We start from the raw sequence: 23,231 nt of genomic DNA on the forward strand, positions 1-23,231 counted from the left end.
TTGGGAGGGAGACTTGAGAGTTTTAAGAGAGATTTTTTTAGATTTTTGGGGGGAGAGAAAAAGAGTTGAATATTATTGAGAGGATTTTTAGAGAGAGTTGACAGATTCTTTTTACACTTGAGAGTCGACATACTTTTATACTTGGAGAGAGTTTGTGATAGTAAAAGAGAAAGACAATTTGAACTTTCACTCGAACAATTCTGTTTGCTTTTCTTCGAGTGTTATTCAAAAGTCAGAAACTACTGCATCTCGTATCTTTTCTCTCTTCTGCTTTGACTGCGATTGTACTTTTGCACTGTTGAGTTTTCAATCTGTTACTGGGTTATTCTACTGGTTTTTACTGGTTTTGCGGTGTTGCTGAACCTGCTGTTGCCGCGTTATTACTGTCGCTGACTCCTACTTCTTTTGTTCTTGTACTGCTGTTTCCAGGTACACATTTGTACAATCTCGGCTTGAAGCAAAAAATGAAATATTAATCAGGCTTTGTTCCTGTTGAATCCGAACTGTTTAGATTTGTTGTTTGAATATAATTTTCCTTTCTTTATATAAAAATGTAGTCGATTTATTAATAAGTAATGGATTGCATATGTATAACTTCTTCATCTAATAATGTTAGTTGAATTAATTTGTTTTGATATTATTGTGTATCTATCTCATGCTCTAGTATTAGTAAATAATAGAATGTAGAATTAAAGCAGTTTTTCCTTGTACAAACGCGATCGCAATTTTCCGTTCACATTAGTCGTGACTTAATAAATAAGTTACGTTTTTCAGCATGTAAATAATTAAGAAATTTTCTTTTATTTTAGATATGAAGTTAATAGAAAATATAGTCACTGTTGGTTTATCCTTTTAAATAAAAATGAGACGAGCCTCGACAAACAAAAATGCACAAGCTGCGGGGCCCTCTAAATGTATATATTAAAATACTTAGAACTCGGGACAGGCCATTTAGCGAATTTTACGGCCTTCCCAAAATAACAATACGCTAGTTGCTTTAGGCGCACCTTTAATAATTTAACCTTCTTAAACACGGGTGCACATTGATGTGACCCAAATCCGAATCTCAACGGAGTCAAAATGTGTCGACGACCACGGGTGCATTGATTGTGACGTGGTTCGAGATGCATGTTCACGACGTTGCAATTCCATAAAAATAAATGATAATAATGTTCCCGAAAGAGACACCGGAATGCTGACTTTGCATAAACAACCACCTTTGGGTCATTTTTAAGGTTTGGTCCAGTTGACTCACACAACCTTAAAATCTTCATCACCGAGGCGTTGAAAGGCCGTGTTGGCAATATTGAGTTTTCTAATTTGAAAAACGATAAAAAGAGTCATAAATAAGTCAGGTGATGCTGTTTTGTCATAAATAGCCGAATGTTCCCGAAAGGGACGCCGGAAGGCTGACTTTGCATAAACAGCCACCTTTGGATCTTGTTTAGTATTTTTTATCCAGTTGACCCACACAGCCTTAAAAAACCTTCGCCCCGAGGCGCTGAAGGGTCGTGTTTGCAACACCAGGTTTTTATTGTAATTTGAAAAAAAAACCAAAAAAAAACAAAGGGTCAGCGGTCGGGTGAATACCGTTTGAATTTTGTCATAATAAGCCGAGCCAGCTTCGGTCGCGTCTTCAACCGTTCTTGCCGAAGTAGCCTTAGAGTATCTTTCAGTTGTCGAAAGGTTATTTTCGTAAAAGAACGGACAAGTTTGTGAAATGATCCTCCCCGGCCTCAAAATTCATGTGAAATTTGGAAGGGGCCACGTCTGCAAAAAATAACCGTTCGGTTGCATTTTGTGAGTGTTGAAACCCAATTTTTTATTATGAAAAAAAAATGTGTTTCATTGCTTTTACCTTTCATTCGGCCCGAACTACGCAAGATCTGATTCATGCGGGGTCATGATACGTAGGCAATCTCCATCGGATTCGATCATAGCTATAAAAATAAATTGAGAAAAGAAAAACAAACTGAAAGAAAAGGAAAAAGAAAATCGAGTGAAAAAGAAAAGAGAAAAAAAACAAAAAGGAAAAAAGAAAAAAAAGAGAGTGCAAAAAATAAAAGAGCGGCAAAAACAAGATCAAGATTGACTAAAGAGAGGCAAGAATAAAAGAAAAAAGGTACATAGTGAAGAGGGCTAGTTTAGGGTCGGGATGAAACATGCAACCCGTTCAAACACATGATAAAAGCGTTTAACTGTTTAGGTGCATTGCATCCCATCTTGCGATTTCCTATATGTTAAATGCTTCAAAATTAACAAGGTTGTGTGTGTGAGTAAATTAGCCAGGTTCTGTTCAGGTGATTGGTTTTGTTGGTATGCAGTGATGAGCAGCCTTGCACGCGGCCACAACATTATACACAAAACTGAGCTCCACCTCCCAGAAACGCCCATCCTTACCAAGCTCCATATAATCCCCCAATCAAATGTTCATCAGTACAATCCTCACCCAAGAGAGTCTTTCAAAAGGAATCAGTTCACCTCTATTGGTGAATCATACTCAGGCTTGTTCCAAAAGCTAGTCAGGCGAAGTCTGCTGCAGCCAGTGGCCCCAAATCGGCCAAACACCAAGTCCCCCCTCCCCGCATCGAGCTGATACAAGATGTGAATACCACTCTGGAGCAGTGGGGCACGATACAAAGGACTGTTGGTCATTAGACCCTCAAAATAGCAGTTGAGGATTTGATTGAAGCTGAAAGATCGTTCACCGGGACGAAAAGGTTCCTAATATGATGAACATTCCCCTGCCTACTCTCACAAATGGGCCAATAGATGGAATGATATGTGAAGCTGAGGAATTTGATCCGGCACTGAAGGCTATTGCTGCCATTGCCGAGACAGAAGAAAAGCCAAAAAACGATTGTCAAGCTTGAAAGTTCCCCATCAGACGGGAGTCTCGGTAGCCAGTCTTGCTATCCTTTCTGCATCTGGATTGTCTCAGGGTGTGATCCAGATGTTTTACTTTATTGTCTTACTTTCCAATGTAAACCCTTCTATCTTCAAAAAATAAAAATAAAAAATAAATATCATAAAAAAAAATCAAAAAAAATCAAAAAAAGAAAATCAAATGAAATTGATATTTCATTTTCCCGGAATGTCTCTTTTCTTAAATCTTGTCAATTTTCTCATTCTCTTTTAGTTATGTTAAATGTAGATTTCAATAATATGACATGCTTGCGGACTTAATGCCCGGATCTTAAAACTCTGTTAGACCTCGAAATAATGAATCAAGAATTGGGTCACCATGAAGAATAACTTAAGGAAACAAGATAAAGAGTTGGAACAACTGAAGGAAAATTGATTCCCGAAATTGGAAAGGTCCATACATTACAACAAGAGTACTGCCAGAAAGAGTGCGTTGTACTTGGGACACATTGAAGGAAATGTCCTTGAAATAACTGTCAATGCAAATGCAGTCAAAAGGTACTATGTTGGATCCTTTATATAATAAAATCTTTTTCGGTTGAGATGATGAAGGCTTTCATTCTCGCTACCCAAACACTATCAACCCTTTGCAAAACCCATTTGAGGTGGTTACTCTTCTTTGATTACCCTCTTTGGAACCAAAAAATATTATTGAAAATAAAATGAAAAAAAAATTGAAATGAAAAAGAAAAATGAAAAAAGAAGAAGAAAGAATTGGAAAAATAAGAAAATATATATACAAAAAAGCAAATTAGGAAAAAAAAAGTGCAAAAAAATAAAAGAGCCTGAACTACGTTTGACTTGATTCCGAAAGGATACGTAAGCAACCTCTCCTGGGGGTTCAGTCACACCAAAACAAAAATCCAAGAAGTCCCCCAAAAGTGAAACTGGGGCAGAAGTTATAACGATTCAGCAATAATCCCGCCCAAAAGGTTCCAAAGTTGTAGTTCAATCCAAATTCTTTTCACCCCAAACCTTGTTCAAGTCCTTCTAATCAATCGGCAAAGCGGTTCAAAATGGGAGGATGGATTTATTTGGGTCTGATACAACAAAATGAGAAGAATAAAATGAGAGAGTCTTATTGGTGAAAACCCACATGGGCACTGTAAGGCGACGGTAAGCAGAGAAAATCAAAATGAGAAGTCTTGTTAATGCAAACCCACACGAGCACTATAAGGAGATGGCAAGAAATAAAATGAAAAATGCCAGCTCGTGAAAACCCACAAAGGGCGCCCGTGATCGAAAACAAGATCCTCACAGCCATCAGCATCAATAGAGTCCTGGCAAGGTTCCTCGGTATTCAAGGCATAGTTGTGATGAATTTTTGAGAGTCGGACGGTTTACACAGATCATGCATCCAGTTCAAAAGGCATGTCATGTTCATTGAAGTCCGCATGCACTCCAAATAAGTCCTTCTCTCCTTTGCCCGAAAGGGACACTTCTAGTTTTTAAACTCTTTCTCCATTCAATTATTTGTTTCTCTTTGAATCCCTTTTGGTCTAACACTATTCCGAAACCAAGACAAAGAAAGATTGGCAAGACTGATTTACAGGGCTTTCGTTTGATACACGCTAATGTGCAAAAGGCACACAGCCTCAGCAGGTGCATCAAGTCGACCTCAACTGGCCATGGTGGCCGATGCTCAGGAATCAAAACTCTTGGAAGGATAAAATCAAATTAAAGCGCCTATAAAGGCAATTGAAGTTGAAAGGGTTGAGTTTCACATGGCTAATCGCCTCAGCAAAGTCGAAGAAACCAATGTACCCTCAAATGCTCTAAAATTGAAATTGGAAGAAAGAAGACAGAAAAGAAAGGCCTACAAAGGCAAAATAAAGTTGGAAAGGTTAAGTCCCACACAACTAGCCATTGCAGTTAGGTTTGAGGATCAAAAAAAAAATCCCTGATGCTCCGAAAAAAAAAGAAAAAAAAAGAAAAAAAACCAACAATTGATTGAGCCTGAACTACGTTTGACTTGATTCCGAAAGGATACGTAGGCAGCCTCTCCCTAAGGTTCAGTCACACCAACAATAAAATCCCATTCACCCTGAAATTGAAACCGGGGCACGTCGAGCAGTTTAGAAGTTAGTATCATCTACCTCTCTTTACCAAGCACAAGCCTTCAGATCAATTACCAAAGATAGTGGGAAACCAATACGTGTCACAAATGGAGACCGGCACACTCTGAATTGAGAGAGATAAAATGAGAGAGTCTCGTCGGTGAAAACCTTCGGGCACCACGAGGCGACGGGAGTAGAGAAACCAAAATGAGAGAGCTTGTTTAGTAAAAACTCACAAAGAGTGCTATCAAGCGATGACAGGAAGAGAAATGAAAGAGGTCAGCCGGCGAAAACCCGCAAAGGGCGATGTTGGCCGAAAGAGTGACCCCACCCAAGGAGGTTTCGGCAAAGTTCCACCAGGTTTGGAATCACAGATCCGTTCTGGTTGAGGGAAACGCAAGCTCATGGAAAGTCAGGCGTCCAGTCCAAAGAGCATGTCATGCAATTTAAAGCCAGCATTATCTTCCTTAGATAAGTCTTTCTCGTCCCGAAAGGGGCACTCCTTTTCTGAAATTCGTTTTATCTTTTCTTTGTTTTTCTTCGAATCTCTTTTATGTTTAAGCCCAAGTTCTAGATGTACCGGAAAGGACAGGTGGCAGGTTTGGTTGAACGGAATTCCATTTCATGAAGGAAAACGCCTCGTTTCGTTGGTACGTTTGTCCAAGCTTGATGAATCATGATGTTTGATGGCGTTCAAAGTAAAGAGGAAAAAGAGAAATTTCCCCCAGCAAGTCCGCCTTCGAACGAATCCCCACAGAGTCTCCCTTTGTACAATCCCCCACAAAGTCTCCCCAATATATATAAAAAAAAATAAAATAAAATAAAAAAAATCCCCGTTGGAATTTCCCCAGCACATCCCCAACGAGTCCCTTTATAAAAATTCCCCAACAAGCTTACCCCAACCAAGCTTAGAAAGCCCGCTTCAAAAAGAATCCCCAACATGCCCCATTGTACAAAAATCCACACAAAGAATCCACTTTGTAAATATTCCCCCATAGGGTTTCCTTTGTACAAATCCCCACAAAATACCTCCAATAAAATCCCCGTTGAGAACCTCCAAGCAAAACGGGACAAAAAAAAAGAAAAGAAAAAGGGCCTTACGAGGCAAATCATCACAGAATCTGGAAATACAAGCCTGAGCGGTCTAAAGGGTTTCAGCATATGAATCAAATCAATGGCGGGACTTCACAACAGAAATAAAGACGCAACAAAGCAACCGGGAACGATCAAGGTCACCAAACCGACCGTCATTTCCGAACTAACAATTGCTCTTTGTTTGAAAAGTTGAAACAGGTGTAACCCAAGACAACCGTGCAAGAAGCAGGTGTCGCCCAAAGAAGAAGGTACATGGGTACAAGAAATATTTTGGTAATAAGGAATTCACTCGAAAGGTAAGTTTCCACGAAACTCCCTTTTATCTTCTACTAAAACAAGAAAATTCAAAAAAAAGAGGTCGCTTCGTATTCTCGAACTTTGTCCCCAGCCAAACAGCATTAGGGTTTTAAACCCTGAACTGAACTTTTTCCTTTAATCAGCATTAGGGTTATAAAACTCTAAACTGAACTTTTTTCCATTCAGCCAGCATTAGGGTTTTAAACCCTAAACTAAGCTTTTCCATGCAATCAGCATTAGGGTTTTAAACCCTAAACTGAATTTTTCCTTTAGTCAGCATTAGGGTTTTAAACCCTAAACTGAACTTTTTTCCTTTCAGCCAGCATTAGGGTTTTAAACCCTAAACTGAGCTTTTCCATGCAGTCAGCATTAGGGTTTTAAACCCTAAACTGACCTTTTTCCTTTAATCAGCATTGGGGTTTTAAACCCTAAACTGAACTTTTTTCCATTCAGCCAACATTAGGGTTTTAAACCCTAAACTAAGCTTTTCCATGCAATCAGCATTAGGGTTTTAAACCCTAAACTGAATTTTTCCTTTAGTCAGCATTAGGGTTTTAAACCCTAAACTGAACTTTTTTTCCATTCAGCCAGCATTAGGGTTTTAAACCCTAAACTGAGCTTTTCCATGCAATTAGCATTAGGGTTTTAAACCCTAAACTGAATTTTTCCTTTAGTCAGCATTAGGGTTTTAAACCCTAAACTGAACTTTTTTCCTTTCAGCCAGCATTAGGGTTTTAAACCCTAAACTGAGCTTTTCCATGCAGTCAGCATTAGGGTTTTAAACCCTAAACTGACCTTTTTCATTTAATCAACATTAGGGTTTTAAACCCTAAACTGAACTCTTTCCTTTCAGCCAGCATTAGGGTTTTAAACCCTGAATTGAATTTTTCCTTTAGTCAGCATTAGGCTTTTAAACCCTAAACTGAACTTTTTTCCTTTCAGCCAGCATTAGGGTTTTAAACCCTAAACTGAGCTTTTCCATGCAATCAGCATTAGGGTTTTAAACCCTAAACTGAATTTTTCCTTTAGTCAGCATTAGGGTTTTAAACCCTAAAGTGAACTTTTTTCCATTCAGCCAGCATTAGGGTTTTAAACCCTAAACTGAGCTTTTCCATGCAATCAGCATTAGGGTTTTAAACGCTAAACTGAATTTTCCCTTCAGTCATCATTAGGGTTTTAAACCCTAAACTGAACTTTTCCTTTAGTTAGCATTAGGGTTTTAAACCCTAAACTGAACTTTTTTCCATTCAGCCAGCATTAGGGTTTTAAACCCTAAACTGAGCTTTTCCATGCAATCAGCATTAGGGTTTTAAACCCTAAACTGAATTTTTCCTTTAGTCAGCATTAGGGTTTTAAACCCTAAACTGAACTTTTTTCCATTCAGCCAGCATTAGGGTTTTAAACCCTAAACTGAGCTTTTCTATGCAATCAGCATTAGGGTTTTAAACCCTAAACTGAAATTTTTCCTTCAGTCAGCATTAGGGTTTTAAACCCTAAACTGAACTTTTCCTTTAGTCAGCATTAGGGTTTTAAACCCTAAACTGAACTTTTTTCCATTCAGCCAGCATTAGTATTTTAAACCTTAAACTGAGCTTTTCCATGCAATCAGCATTAGGGTTTTAAACCCTAAACTGAATTTTCCTTTTAGTCAGCATTAGGGTTTTAAACCCTAAACTGAACTTTTTCCATTCAGCCAGCATTAGGGTTTTAAACCATAAACTGAGCTTTTCCATGCAGTCAGCATTAGGGTTTTAAACCCTAAACTGAATTTTTCCTTTAGTCAGCATTAGGGTTTTAAACCCTACACTGAACTTTTTTCCATTCAGCCAGCATTAGGGTTTTAAACCCTAAACTGAGCTTTTCCATGCAATTAGCATTAGGGTTTTAAACCCTAAACTGAATTTTTCCTTTAGTCAGCATTAGGGTTTTAAACCCTAAACTAAACTTTTTTCCTTTCAGCCAGCATTAGGGTTTTAAACCCTAAACTGAGCTTTTCCATGCAGTCAGCATTAGGGTTTTAAACCCTAAACTGAACTCTTTCCTTTCAGCCAGCATTAGGGTTTTAAACCCTAAACTGAGCTTTTCCATGCAATCAGCATTAGGGTTTTAAACCCTGAACTGAATTTTTCCTTTAGTCAGCATTAGGGTTTTAAACCCTAAACTGAACTTTTTTCTTTTCAGCTAGCATTAGGGTTTTAAACCCTAAACTGAGCTTTTTCATGCAATCAGCATTAGGGTTTTAAACCCTAAACTGAATTTTTCCTTTAGTCAGCATTAGGGTTTTAAACCCTAAACTGAACTTTTTTCCATTCAGCCAGCAGTAGGGTTTTAAACCCTAAACTGAGCTTTTCCATGCAATCAGCATTAGGGTTTTAAACCCTAAACTGAATTTTCCCTTCAGTCATAATTAGGGTTTTAAACCCTAAACTGAACTTTTCTTTTAGTCAGCATTAGGGTTTTAAACCCTAAACTGAACTTTTTTCCATTCAGCCAGCATTAGGGTTTTAAACCCTAAACTGACCTTTTTCATTTAATCAACATTAGGGTTTTAAACCCTAAACTAAACTCTTTCCTTTCAGCCAGCATTAAGGTTTTAAACCCTAAACTGAGCTTTTCCATGCAATCAGCATTAGGGTTTTAAACCCTGAACTGAATTTTTCCTTTAGTCAGCATTAGGGTTTTAAACCCTAAACTGAACTTTTTTCCTTTCAGCCAGCATTAGGGTTTTAAACCCTAAACTGAGCTTTTCCATGCAATCAGCATTAGGGTTTTAGACCCTAAACTGAACTTTTCCTTTAGTCAGCATTAGGGTTTTAAACCCTAAACTGAACTTTTTTCCATTCAGCCAGCATTTGTGTTTTAAACCCTAAACTGAGCTTTTCTATGCAATCAGCATTAGGGTTTTAAACCCTAAACTGAATTTTACCTTCAGTCAGCATTAGGGTTTTAAACCCTAAACTGAACTTTTCCTTTAGTCAGCATTAGGGTTTTAAACCTTAAACTGAACTTTTTTCCATTCAGCCAGCATTAGTGTTTTAAACCTTAAACTGAGCTTTTCCATGCAATCAGCATTAGGGTTTTAAACCCTAAACTGAATTTTCCTTTTAGTCAGCATTAGGGTTTTAAACCCTAAACTGAACTTTTTCCATTCAGCCAGCATTAGGGTTTTAAACCATAAACTGAGCTTTTCCATGCAGTCAGCATTAGGGTTTTAAACCCTAAACTGAATTTTTCCTTTAGTCAGCATTAGGGTTTTAAACCCTACACTGAACTTTTTTCCATTCAGCCAGCATTAGGGTTTTAAACCCTAAACTGAGCTTTTCCATGCAATTAGCATTAGGGTTTTAAACCCTAAACTGAATTTTTCCTTTAGTCAGCATTAGGGTTTTAAACCCTAAACTAAACTTTTTTCCTTTCAGCCAGCATTAGGGTTTTAAACCCTAAACTGAGCTTTTCCATGCAGTCAGCATTAGGGTTTTAAACCCTAAACTGAACTCTTTCCTTTCAGCCAGCATTAGGGTTTTAAACCCTAAACTGAGCTTTTCCATGCAATCAGCATTAGGGTTTTAAACCCTGAACTGAATTTTTCCTTTAGTCAGCATTAGGGTTTTAAACCCTAAACTGAACTTTTTTCTTTTCAGCCAGCATTAGGGTTTTAAACCCTAAACTGAGCTTTTTTATGCAATCAGCATTAGGGTTTTAAACCCTAAACTGAATTTTTCCCTTAGTCAGCATTAGGGTTTTAAACCCTAAAGTGAACTTTTTTCCATTCAGCCAGCATTAGGGTTTTAAACCCTAAACTGAGCTTTTCCATGCAATCAGCATTAGGGTTTTAAACCCTAAACTGAATTTTCCCTTCAGTCATCATTAGGGTTTTAAACCCTAAACTGAACTTTTCTTTTAGTCAGCATTAGGGTTTTAAACCCTAAACTGAACTTTTTTCCATTCAGCCAGCATTAGGGTTTTAAACCCTAAACTGAGCGTTTCCATGCAATCAGCATTAGGGTTTTAAACCCTAAACTGAACTTTTCCTTTAGTCAGCATTAGGGTTTTAAACCCTAAACTGAACTTTTTTCCATTCAGCCAGCATTTGTGTTTTAAACCCTAAACTGAGCTTTTCTATGCAATCAGCATTAGGGTTTTAAACCCTAAACTTAATTTTTCCTTCAGTCAGCATTAGGGTTTTAAACCCTAAACTGAACTTTTCCTTTAGTCAGCATTAGGGTTTTAAACCTTAAACTGAACTTTTTTCCATTCAGCCAGCATTAGTGTTTTAAACCTTAAACTGAGCTTTTCCATGCAATCAGCATTAGGGTTTTAAACCCTAAACTGAATTTTCCTTTTAGTCAGCATTAGGGTTTTAAACCCTAAACTGAACTTTTTCCATTCAGCCAGCATTAGGGTTTTAAACCATAAACTGAGCTTTTCCATGCAGTCAGCATTAGGGTTTTAAACCCTAAACTGAATTTTTCCTTTAGTCAGCATTAGGGTTTTAAACCCTACACTGAACTTTTTTCCATTCAGCCAGCATTAGGGTTTTAAACCCTAAACTGAGCTTTTCCATGCAATTAGCATTAGGGTTTTAAACCCTAAACTGAACTTTTTTCCTTTCAGCCAGCATTAGGGTTTTAAACCCTAAACTGAGCTTTTCCATGCAGTCAGCATTAGGGTTTTAAACCCTAAACTGACCTTTTTCATTTAATCAACATTAGGGTTTTAAACCCTAAACTGAACTCTTTCCTTTCAGCCAGCATTAGGGTTTTAAACCCTGAATTGAGTTTTTCCTTTAGTCAGCATTAGGCTTTTAAACCCTAAACTGAACTTTTTTCCTTTCAGCCAGCATTAGGGTTTTAAACCCTAAACTGAGCTTTTCCATGCAATCAGCATTAGGGTTTTAAACCCTAAACTGAATTTTTCCTTTAGTCAGCATTAGGGTTTTAAACCCTAAAGTGAACTTTTTTCCATTCAGCCAGCATTAGGGTTTTAAACCCTAAACTGAGCTTTTCCATGCAATCAGCATTAGGGTTTTAAACGCTAAACTGAATTTTCCCTTCAGTCATCATTAGGGTTTTAAACCCTAAACTGAACTTTTCCTTTAGTCAGCATTAGGGTTTTAAACCCTAAACTGAATTTTTTTCCATTCAGCCAGCATTAGGGTTTTAAACCCTAAACTGAGCTTTTCCATGCAATCAGCATTAGGGTTTTAAACCCTAAACTGAATTTTTCCTTTAGTCAGCATTAGGGTTTTAAACCCTAAACTGAACTTTTTTCCATTCAGCCAGCATTAGGGTTTTAAACCCTAGACTGACCTTTTCTATGCAATCAGCATTAGGGTTTTAAACCCTAAACTGAATTTTTCCTTCAGTCAGCATTAGGGTTTTAAACCCTAAACTGAACTTTTCCTTCAGTCAGCATTAGGGTTTTAAACCCTAAACTGAACTTTTTTCCATTCAGCCAGCATTAGTATTTTAAACCTTAAACTGAGCTTTTCCATGCAATCAGCATTAGGGTTTTAAACCCTAAACTGAATTTTCCTTTTAGTCAGCATTAGGGTTTTAAACCCTAAACTGAACTTTTTCCATTCAGCCAGCATTAGGGTTTTAAACCATAAACTGAGCTTTTCCATGCAGTCAGCATTTGGATTTTAAACCCTAAACTGAATTTTTCCTTTAGTCAGCATTAGGGTTTTAAACCCTACACTGAACTTTTTTCCATTCAGCCAGCATTAGGGTTTTAAACCCTAAACTGAGCTTTTCCATGCAATTAGCATTAGGGTTTTAAACCCTAAACTGAATTTTTCCTTTAGTCAGCATTAGGGTTTTAAACCCTAAACTAAACTTTTTTCCTTTCAGCCAGCATTAGGGTTTTAAACCCTAAACTGAGCTTTTCCATGCAGTCAGCATTAGGGTTTTAAACCCTAAACTGAACTCTTTCCTTTCAGCCAGCATTAGGGTTTTAAACCCTAAACTGAGCTTTTCCATGCAATCAGCATTAGGGTTTTAAACCCTGAACTGAATTTTTCCTTTAGTTAGCATTAGGGTTTTAAACCCTAAACTGAACTTTTTTCCTTTCAGCCAGCATTAGGGTTTTAAACCCTAAACTGAGCTTTTCCATGCAATCAGCATTAGGGTTTTAAACCCTAAACTGAATTTTTCCTTTAGTCAGCATTAGGGTTTTAAACCCTAAAGTGAACTTTTTTCCATTCAGCCAGCATTAGGGTTTTAAACCCTAAACTGAGCTTTTCCATGCAATCAGCATTAGGGTTTTAAACCCTAAACTGAATTTTCCCTTCAGTCATCATTAGGGTTTTAAACCCTAAACTGAACTTTTCCTTTAGTCAGCATTAGGATTTTAAACCCTAAACTGAACTTTTTTCCATTCAGCCAGCATTAGGGTTTTAAACCCTAAACTGAGCTTTTCCATGCAATCAGCATTAGGGTTTTAAACCCTAAACTGAATTTTTCCTTTAGTCAGCATTAGGGTTTTAAACCCTAAACTGAACTTTTTTCCATTCAGCCAGCATTTGGGTTTTAAACCCTAAACTGAGCTTTTCTATGCAATCAGCATTAAGGTTTTAAACCCTAAACTAAATTTTTCCTTCAGTCAGCATTAGGGTTTTAAACTCTAAACTGAACTTTTCCTTTAGTCAACATTAGGGTTTTAAACCTTAAACTGAACTTTTTTCCATTCAGCCAGCATTAGTGTTTTAAACCTTAAACTGAGCTTTTCCATGCAATCAGCATTAGGGTTTTAAACCCTAAACTGAATTTTCCTTTTAGTGAGCATTAGGGTTTTAAACCCTAAACTGAACTTTTTCCATTCAGCCAGCATTAGGGTTTTAAACCATAAACTGAGCTTTTCCATGCAGTCAGCATTAGGGTTTTAAACCCTAAACTGAATTTTTCCTTTAGTCAGCATTAGGGTTTTAAACCCTACACTGAACTTTTTTCCATTCAGCCGGCATTAGGGTTTTAAACCCTAAACTGAGCTTTTCCATGCAATTCAGCATTAGGGTTTTAAACCCTAAACTGAATTTTTCCTTTAGTCAGCATTAGGGTTTTAAACCCTACACTGAACTTTTTTCCATTCAGCCAGCATTAGGGTTTTAAACCCTAAACTGAGCTTTTCCATGCAATTAGCATTAGGGTTTTAAACCCTAAACTGAATTTTTCCTTTAGTCAGCATTAGGGTTTTAAACCCTAAACTAAACTTTTTTCCTTTCAGCCAGCATTAGGGTTTTAAACCCTAAACTGAGCTTTTCCATGCAGTCAGCATTAGGGTTTTAAACCCTAAACTGAACTCTTTCCTTTCAGCCAGCATTAGGGTTTTAAACCCTAAACTGAGCTTTTCCATGCAATCAGCATTAGGGTTTTAAACCCTGAACTGAATTTTTCCTTTAGTCAGCATTAGGGTTTTAAACCCTAAACTGAACTTTTTTCTTTTCAGCCAGCATTAGGGTTTTAAACCCTAAACTGAGCTTTTTTATGCAATCAGCATTAGGGTTTTTAAACCCTAAACTGAATTTTTCCCTTAGTCAGCATTAGGGTTTTAAACCCTAAAGTGAACTTTTTTCCATTCAGCCAGCATTAGGGTTTTAAACCCTAAACTGAGCTTTTCCATGCAATCAGCATTAGGGTTTTAAACCCTAAACTGAATTTTCCCTTCAGTCAGCATTAGGGTTTTAAACCCTAAACTGAACTTTTCTTTTAGTCAGCATTAGGGTTTTAAACCCTAAACTAAACTTTTTTCCATTCAGCCAGCATTAGGGTTTTAAACCCTAAACTGAGCGTTTCCATGCAATCAGCATTAGGGTTTTAAACCCTAAACTGAACTTTTCCTTTAGTCAGCATTAGGGTTTTAAACCCTAAACTGAACTTTTTTCCATTCAGCCAGCATTTGTGTTTTAAACCCTAAACTGAGCTTTTCTATGCAATCAGCATTAGGGTTTTAAACCCTAAACTTAATTTTTCCTTCAGTCAGCATTAGGGTTTTAAACCCTAAACTGAACTTTTCCTTTAGTCAGCATTAGGGTTTTAAACCTTAAACTGAACTTTTTTCCATTCAGCCAGCATTAGTGTTTTAAACCTTAAACTGAGCTTTTCCATGCAATCAGCATTAGGGTTTTAAACCCTAAACTGAATTTTCCTTTTAGTCAGCATTAGGGTTTTAAACCCTAAACTGAACTTTTTCCATTCAGCCAGCATTAGGGTTTTAAACCATAAACTGAGCTTTTCCATGCAGTCAGCATTAGGGTTTTAAACCCTAAACTGAATTTTTCCTTTAGTCAGCATTAGGGTTTTAAACCCTACACTGAACTTTTTTCCATTCAGCCAGCATTAGGGTTTTAAACACTAAACTGAGCTTTTCCATGCAATTAGCATTAGGGTTTTAAACCCTAAACTGAACTTTTTTCCTTTCAGCCAGCATTAGGGTTTTAAACCCTAAACTGAGCTTTTCCATGCAGTCAGCATTAGGGTTTTAAACCCTAAACTGACCTTTTTCATTTAATCAACATTAGGGTTTTAAACCCTAAACTGAACTCTTTCCTTTCAGCCAGCATTAGGGTTTTAAACCCTGAATTGAATTTTTCCTTTAGTCAGCATTAGGCTTTTAAACCCTAAACTGAACTTTTTTCCTTTCAGCCAGCATTAGGGTTTTAAACCCTAAACTGAGCTTTTCCATGCAATCAGCATTAGGGTTTTAAACCCTAAACTGAATTTTTCCTTTAGTCAGCATTAGGGTTTTAAACCCTAAAGTGAACTTTTTTCCATTCAGCCAGCATTAGGGTTTTAAACCCTAAACTGAGCTTTTCCATGCAATCAGCATTAGGGTTTTAAACGCTAAACTGAATTTTCCCTTCAGTCATTATTAGGGTTTTAAACCCTAAACTGAACTTTTCCTTTAGTCAGCATTAGGGTTTTAAACCCTAAACTGAATTTTTTTCCATTAAGCCAGCATTAGGGTTTTAAACCCTAAACTGAGCTTTTCCATGCAATCAGCATTAGGGTTTTAAACCCTAAACTGAATTTTTCCTTTAGTCAGCATTAGGGTTTTAAACCCTAAACTGAACTTTTTTCCATTCAGCCAGCATTAGGGTTTTAAACCCTAGACTGACCTTTTCTATGCAATCAGCATTAGGGTTTTAAACCCTAAACTGAATTTTTCCTTCAGTCAGCATTAGGGTTTTAAACCCTAAACTGAACTTTTCCTTCAGTCAGCATTAGGGTTTTAAACCCTAAACTGAACTTTTTTCCATTCAGCCAGCATTAGTATTTTAAACCTTAAACTGAGCTTTTCCATGCAATCAGCATTAGGGTTTTAAACCCTAAACTGAATTTTCCTTTTAGTCAGCATTAGGGTTTTAAACCCTAAACTGAACTTTTTCCATTCAGCCAGCATTAGGGTTTTAAACCATAAACTGAGCTTTTCCATGCAGTCAGCATTTGGATTTTAAACCCTAAACTGAATTTTTCCTTTAGTCAGCATTAGGGTTTTAAACCCTACACTGAACTTTTTTCCATTCAGCCAGCATTAGGGTTTTAAACCCTAAACTGAGCTTTTCCATGCAATTAGCATTAGGGTTTTAAACCCTAAACTGAATTTTTCCTTTAGTCAGCATTAGGGTTTTAAACCCTAAACTAAACTTTTTTCCTTTCAGCCAGCATTAGGGTTTTAAACCCTAAACTGAGCTTTTCCATGCAGTCAGCATTAGGGTTTTAAACCCTAAACTGAACTCTTTCCTTTCAGCCAGCATTAGGGTTTTAAACCCTAAACTGAGCTTTTCCATGCAATCAGCATTAGGGTTTTAAACCCTGAACTGAATTTTTCCTTTAGTTAGCATTAGGGTTTTAAACCCTAAACTGAACTTTTTTCCTTTCAGCCAGCATTAGGGTTTTAAACCCTAAACTGAGCTTTTCCATGCAATCAGCATTAGGGTTTTAAACCCTAAACTGAATTTTTCCTTTAGTCAGCATTAGGGTTTTAAACCCTAAAGTGAACTTTTTTCCATTCAGCCAGCATTAGGGTTTTAAACCCTAAACTGAGCTTTTCCATGCAATCAGCATTAGGGTTTTAAACCCTAAACTGAATTTTCCCTTCAGTCATCATTAGGGTTTTAAACCCTAAACTGAACTTTTCCTTTAGTCAGCATTAGGATTTTAAACCCTAAACTGAACTTTTTTCCATTCAGCCAGCATTAGGGTTTTAAACCCTAAACTGAGCTTTTCCATGCAATCAGCATTAGGGTTTTAAACCCTAAACTGAATTTTTCCTTTAGTCAGCATTAGGGTTTTAAACCCTAAACTGAACTTTTTTCCATTCAGCCAGCATTTGGGTTTTAAACCCTAAACTGAGCTTTTCCATGCAATCAGCATTAGGGTTTTAAACCCTAAACTGAATTTTCCCTTCAGTCATCATTAGGGTTTTAAACCCTAAACTGAACTTTTCCTTTAGTCAGCATTAGGATTTTAAACCCTAAACTGAACTTTTTTCCATTCAGCCAGCATTAGGGTTTTAAACCCTAAACTGAGCTTTTCCATGCAATCAGCATTAGGGTTTTAAACCCTAAACTGAATTTTTCCTTTAGTCAGCATTAGGGTTTTAAACCCTAAACTGAACTTTTTCCATTCAGCCAGCATTAGGGTTTTAAACCATAAACTGAGCTTTTCCATGCAGTCAGCATTAGGGTTTTAAACCCTAAACTGAATTTTTCCTTTAGTCAGCATTAGGGTTTTAAACCCTAAACTGAACTTTTCCTTTAGTCAGCATTAGGGTTTTAAACCCTAAACTGAACTTTTTTCCATTCAGCCAGCATTTGTGTTTTAAACCCTAAACTGAGCTTTTCTATGCAATCAGCATTAGGGTTTTAAACCCTAAACTGAATTTTTCCTTCAGTCAGCATTAGGGTTTTAAACCCTAAACTGAACTTTTCCTTTAGTCAGCATTAGGGTTTTAAACCTTAAACTGAACTTTTTTCCATTCAGCCAGCATTAGTGTTTTAAACCTTAAACTGAGCTTTTCCATGCAATCAGCATTAGGGTTTTAAACCCTAAACTGAATTTTCCTTTTAGTCAGCATTAGGGTTTTAAACCCTAAACTGAACTTTTTCCATTCAGCCAGCATTAGGGTTTTAAACCATAAACTGAGCTTTTCCATGCAGTCAGCATTAGGGTTTTAAACCCTAAACTGAATTTTTCCTTTAGTCAGCATTAGGGTTTTAAACCCTAAACTGAATTTTTCCTTCAGTCAGCATTAGGGTTTTAAACCCTAAACTGAACTTTTCCTTTAGTCAGCATTAGGGTTTTAAACCCTAAACTGAACTTTTTTCCATTCAGCCAGCATTAGTATTTTAAACCTTAAACTGAGCTTTTCCATGCAATCAGCATTAGGGTTTTAAACCCTAAACTGAATTTTCCTTTTAGTCAGCATTAGGGTTTTAAACCCTAAACTGAACTTTTTCCATTCAGTCAGCATTAGGGTTTTAAACCATAAACTGAGCTTTTCCATGCAGTCAGCATTAGGATTTTAAACCCTAAACTGAATTTTTCCTTTAGTCAGCATTAGGGTTTTAAACCCTAAACTGAACTTTTTTCTTTTCAGCCAGCATTAGGGTTTTAAACCCTAAACTGAGCTTTTCCATGCAATCAGCATTAGGGTTTTAAACCCTAAACTGAATTTTCCCTTCAGTCATCATTAGGGTTTTAAACCCTAAACTGAACTTTTCTTTTAGTCAGCATTAGGGTTTTAAACCCTAAACTGAACTTTTTTTCCATTCAGCCAGCATTAGGGTTTTAAACCCTAAACTGAGCGTTTCCATGCAATCAGCATTAGGGTTTTAAACCCTAAACTGAACTTTTCCTTTAGTCAGCATTAGGGTTTTAAACCCTAAACTGAACTTTTTTCCATTCAGCCAGCATTTGTGTTTTAAACCCTAAACTGAGCTTTTCTATGCAATCAGCATTAGGGTTTTAAACCCTAAACTGAATTTTTCCTTCAGTCAGCATTAGGGTTTTAAACCCTAAACTGAACTTTTCCTTTAGTCAGCATTAGGGTTTTAAACCTTAAACTGAACTTTTTTCCATTCAGCCAGCATTAGTGTTTTAAACCTTAAACTGAGCTTTTCCATGCAATCAGCATTAGGGTTTTAAACCCTAAACTGAATTTTCCTTTTAGTCAGCATTAGGGTTTTAAACCCTAAACTGAACTTTTTCCATTCAGCCAGCATTAGGGTTTTAAACCATAAACTGAGCTTTTCCATGCAATCAGCATTAGGGTTTTAAACCCTAAACTGAATTTTTCCTTTAGTCAGCATTAGGGTTTTAAACCCTACACTGAACTTTTTTCCATTCAGCCAGCATTAGGGTTTTAAACCCTAAACTGAGCTTTTCCATGCAATTAGTATTAGGGTTTTAAACCCTAAACTGAACTTTTCCTTTCAGCCAGCATTAGGGTTTTAAACCCTAAACTGAGCTTTTCCATGCAGTCAGCATTAGGGTTTTAAACCCTAAACTGACCTTTTTCATTTAATCAACATTAGGGTTTTAAACCCTAAACTGAACTCTTTCCTTTCAGCCAGCATTAGGGTTTTAAACCCTGAATTGAATTTTTCCTTTAGTCAGCATTAGGCTTTTAAACCCTAAACTGAACTTTTTTCCTTTCAGCCAGCATTAGGGTTTTAAACCCTAAACTGAGCTTTTCCATGCAATCAGCATTAGGGTTTTAAACCCTAAACTGAATTTTTCCTTTAGTCAGCATTAGGGTTTTAAACCCTAAAGTGAACTTTTTTCCATTCAGCCAGCATTAGGGTTTTAAACCCTAAACTGAGCTTTTCCATGCAATCAGCATTAGGGTTTTAAACGCTAAACTGAATTTTCCCTTCAGTCATCATTAGGGTTTTAAACCCTAAACTGAACTTTTCCTTTAGTCAGCATTAGGGTTTTAAACCCTAAACTGAATTTTTTCCATTCAGCCAGCATTAGGGTTTTAAACCCTAAACTGAGCTTTTCCATGCAATCAGCATTAGGGTTTTAAACCCTAAACTGAATTTTTCCTTTAGTCAGCATTAGGGTTTTAAACCCTAAACTGAACTTTTTTCCATTCAGCCAGCATTAGGGTTTTAAACCCTAGACTGACCTTTTCTATGCAATCAGCATTAGGGTTTTAAACCCTAAACTGAATTTTTCCTTCAGTCAGCATTAGGGTTTTAAACCCTAAACTGAACTTTTCCTTCAGTCAGCATTAGGGTTTTAAACCCTAAACTGAACTTTTTTCCATTCAGCCAGCATTAGTATTTTAAACCTTAAACTGAGCTTTTCCATGCAATCAGCATTAGGGTTTTAAACCCTAAACTGAATTTTCCTTTTAGTCAGCATTAGGGTTTTAAACCCTAAACTGAACTTTTTCCATTCAGCCAGCATTAGGGTTTTAAACCATAAACTGAGCTTTTCCATGCAGTCAGCATTTGGATTTTAAACCCTAAACTGAATTTTTCCTTTAGTCAGCATTAGGGTTTTAAACCCTACACTGAACTTTTTTCCATTCAGCCAGCATTAGGGTTTTAAACCCTAAACTGAGCTTTTCCATGCAATTAGCATTAGGGTTTTAAACCCTAAACTGAATTTTTCCTTTAGTCAGCATTAGGGTTTTAAACCCTAAACTAAACTTTTTTCCTTTCAGCCAGCATTAGGGTTTTAAACCCTAAACTGAGCTTTTCCATGCAGTCAGCATTAGGGTTTTAAACCCTAAACTGAACTCTTTCCTTTCAGCCAGCATTAGGGTTTTAAACCCTAAACTGAGCTTTTCCATGCAATCAGCATTAGGGTTTTAAACCCTGAACTGAATTTTTCCTTTAGTTAGCATTAGGGTTTTAAACCCTAAATTGAACTTTTTTCCTTTCAGCCAGCATTAGGGTTTTAAACCCTAAACTGAGCTTTTCCATGCAATCAGCATTAGGGTTTTAAACCCTAAACTGAATTTTTCCTTTAGTCAGCATTAAGGTTTTAAACCCTAAAGTGAACTTTTTTCCATTCAGCCAGCATTAGGATTTTAAACCCTAAACTGAGCTTTTCCATGCAATCAGCATTAGGGTTTTAAACCCTAAACTGAATTTTCCCTTCAGTCATCATTAGGGTTTTAAACCCAAAACTGAACTTTTCCTTTAGTCAGCATTAGGATTTTAAACCCTAAACTGAACTTTTTTCCATTCAGCCAGCATTAGGGTTTTAAACCCTAAACTGAGCTTTTCCATGCAATCAGCATTAGGGTTTTAAACCCTAAACTGAATTTTTCCTTTAGTCAGCATTAGGGTTTTAAACCCTAAACTGAACTTTTTTCCATTCAGCCAGCATTTGGGTTTTAAACCCTAAACTGAGCTTTTCTATGCAATCAGCATTAAGGTTTTAAACCCTAAACTGAATTTTTCCTTCAGTCAGCATTAGGGTTTTAAACTCTAAACTGAACTTTTCCTTTAGTCAACATTAGGGTTTTAAACCTTAAACTGAACTTTTTTCCATTCAGCCAGCATTAGTGTTTTAAACCTTAAACTGAGCTTTTCCATGCAATCAGCATTAGGGTTTTAAACCCTAAACTGAATTTTCCTTTTAGTGAGCATTAGGGTTTTAAACCCTAAACTGAACTTTTTCCATTCAGCCAGCATTAGGGTTTTAAACCATAAACTGAGCTTTTCCATGCAGTCAGCATTAGGGTTTTAAACCCTAAACTGAATTTTTCCTTTAGTCAGCATTAGGGTTTTAAACCCTACACTGAACTTTTTTCCATTCAGCCAGCATTAGGGTTTTAAACCCTAAACTGAGCTTTTCCATGCAATTAGCATTAGGGTTTTAAACCCTAAACTGAATTTTTCCTTTAGTCAGCATTAGGGTTTTAAACCCTAAACTGAACTTTTTCCTTTCAGCCAGCATTAGGGTTTTAAACCCTAAACTGAGCTTTTCTATGCAATCAGCATTAGGGTTTTAAACCCTAAACTGAATTTTCCTTTTAGTCAGCATTAGGGTTTTAAACCCTAAACTGAACTTTTTCCATTCAGCCAGCATTAGGGTTTTAAACCATAAACTGAGCTTTTCCATGCAGTCAGCATTAGGGTTTTAAACCCTAAACTGAATTTTTCCTTTAGTCAGCATTAGGGTTTTAAACCCTAAACTGAACTTTATTCCATTCAGACAGCATTAGGGTTTTAAACCCTAAACTGAGCTTTTCTATGCAATCAGCATTAGGGTTTTAAACCCTAAACTGAATTTTTCCTTCAGTCAGCATTAGGGTTTTAAACCCTAAACTGAACTTTTCCTTTAGTCAGCATTAGGGTTTTAAACCCTAAACTGAACTTTTTTCCATTCAGCCAGCATTAGTATTTTAAACCTTAAACTGAGCTTTTCCATGCAATCAGCATTAGGGTTTTAAACCCTAAACTGAATTTTCCTTTTAGTCAGCATTAGGGTTTTAAACCCTAAACTGAACTTTTTCCATTCAGTCAGCATTAGGGTTTTAAACCATAAACTGAGCTTTTCCATGCAGTCAGCATTAGGATTTTAAACCCTAAACTGAATTTTTCCTTTAGTCAGCATTAGGGTTTTAAACCCTACACTGAACTTTTTTCCATTCAGCCAGCATTAGGGTTTTAAACCCTAAACTGAGCTTTTCCATGCAATTAGCATTAGGGTTTTAAACCCTAAACTGAATTTTTCCTTTAGTCAGCATTAGGGTTTTAAACCCTAAACTAAACTTTTTTCCTTTCAGCCAGCATTAGGGTTTTAAACCCTAAACTGAGCTTTTCCATGCAGTCAGCATTAGGGTTTTAAACAATAAACTGAACTCTTTCCTTTCAGCCAGCATTAGGGTTTTAAACCCTAAACTGAGCTTTTCCATGCAATCAGCATTAGGGTTTTAAACCCTGAACTGAATTTTTCCTTTAGTCAGCATTAGGGTTTTAAACCCTAAACTAAACTTTTTTCCTTTCAGCCAGCATTAGGGTTTTAAACCCTAAACTGAGCTTTTCCATGCAATCAGCATTAGGGTTTTAAACCCTAAACTGAATTTTTCCTTTAGTCAGCATTAGGGTTTTAAACCCTAAAGTGAACTTTTTTCCATTCAGCCAGCATTAGGGTTTTAAACCCTAAACTGAGCTTTTCCACGCAATCAGCATTAGGGTTTTAAACGCTAAACTGAATTTTCCCTTCAGTCATCATTAGGGTTTTAAACCCTAAACTGAACTTTTCCTTTAGTCAGCATTAGGGTTTTAAACCCTAAACTAAACTTTTTTCCATTCAGCCAGCATTAGGGTTTTAAACCCTAAACTGAGCTTTTCCATGCAATCAGCATTAGGGTTTTAAACACTAAACTGAATTTTTCCTTTAGTCAGCATTAGGGTTTTAAACCCTAAACTGAACTTTTTTCCATTCAGCCAGCATTAGGGTTTTAAACCCTAAACTGAGCTTTTCTATGCAATCAGCATTAGGGTTTTAAACCCTAAACTGAATTTTCCTTTTAGTCAGCATTAGGGTTTTAAACCCTAAACTGAACTTTTTCCATTCAGCCAGCATTAGGGTTTTAAACCATAAACTGAGCTTTTCCATGCAGTCAGCATTAGTATTTTAAACCCTAAACTGAATTTTTCCTTTAGTCAGCATTAGGGTTTTAAACCTACACTGAACTTTTTTCCATTCATCCAACATTAGGGTTTTAAACCCTAAACTGAGCTTTTCCATGCAATTAGCATTAGGGTTTTAAACCCTAAACTAAATTTTTCCTTTAGTCAGCATTAGGGTTTTAAACCCTAAACTAAACTTTTTTCCTTTCAGCCAGCATTAGGGTTTTAAACCCTAAACTGAGCTTTTCCATGCAGTC

Source organism: Nicotiana tabacum, chromosome 7, assembly GCF_000715075.1.
Source record: "Nicotiana tabacum cultivar K326 chromosome 7, ASM71507v2, whole genome shotgun sequence".
In the NCBI taxonomy this organism is placed as follows: Eukaryota; Viridiplantae; Streptophyta; class Magnoliopsida; order Solanales; family Solanaceae; genus Nicotiana; species Nicotiana tabacum.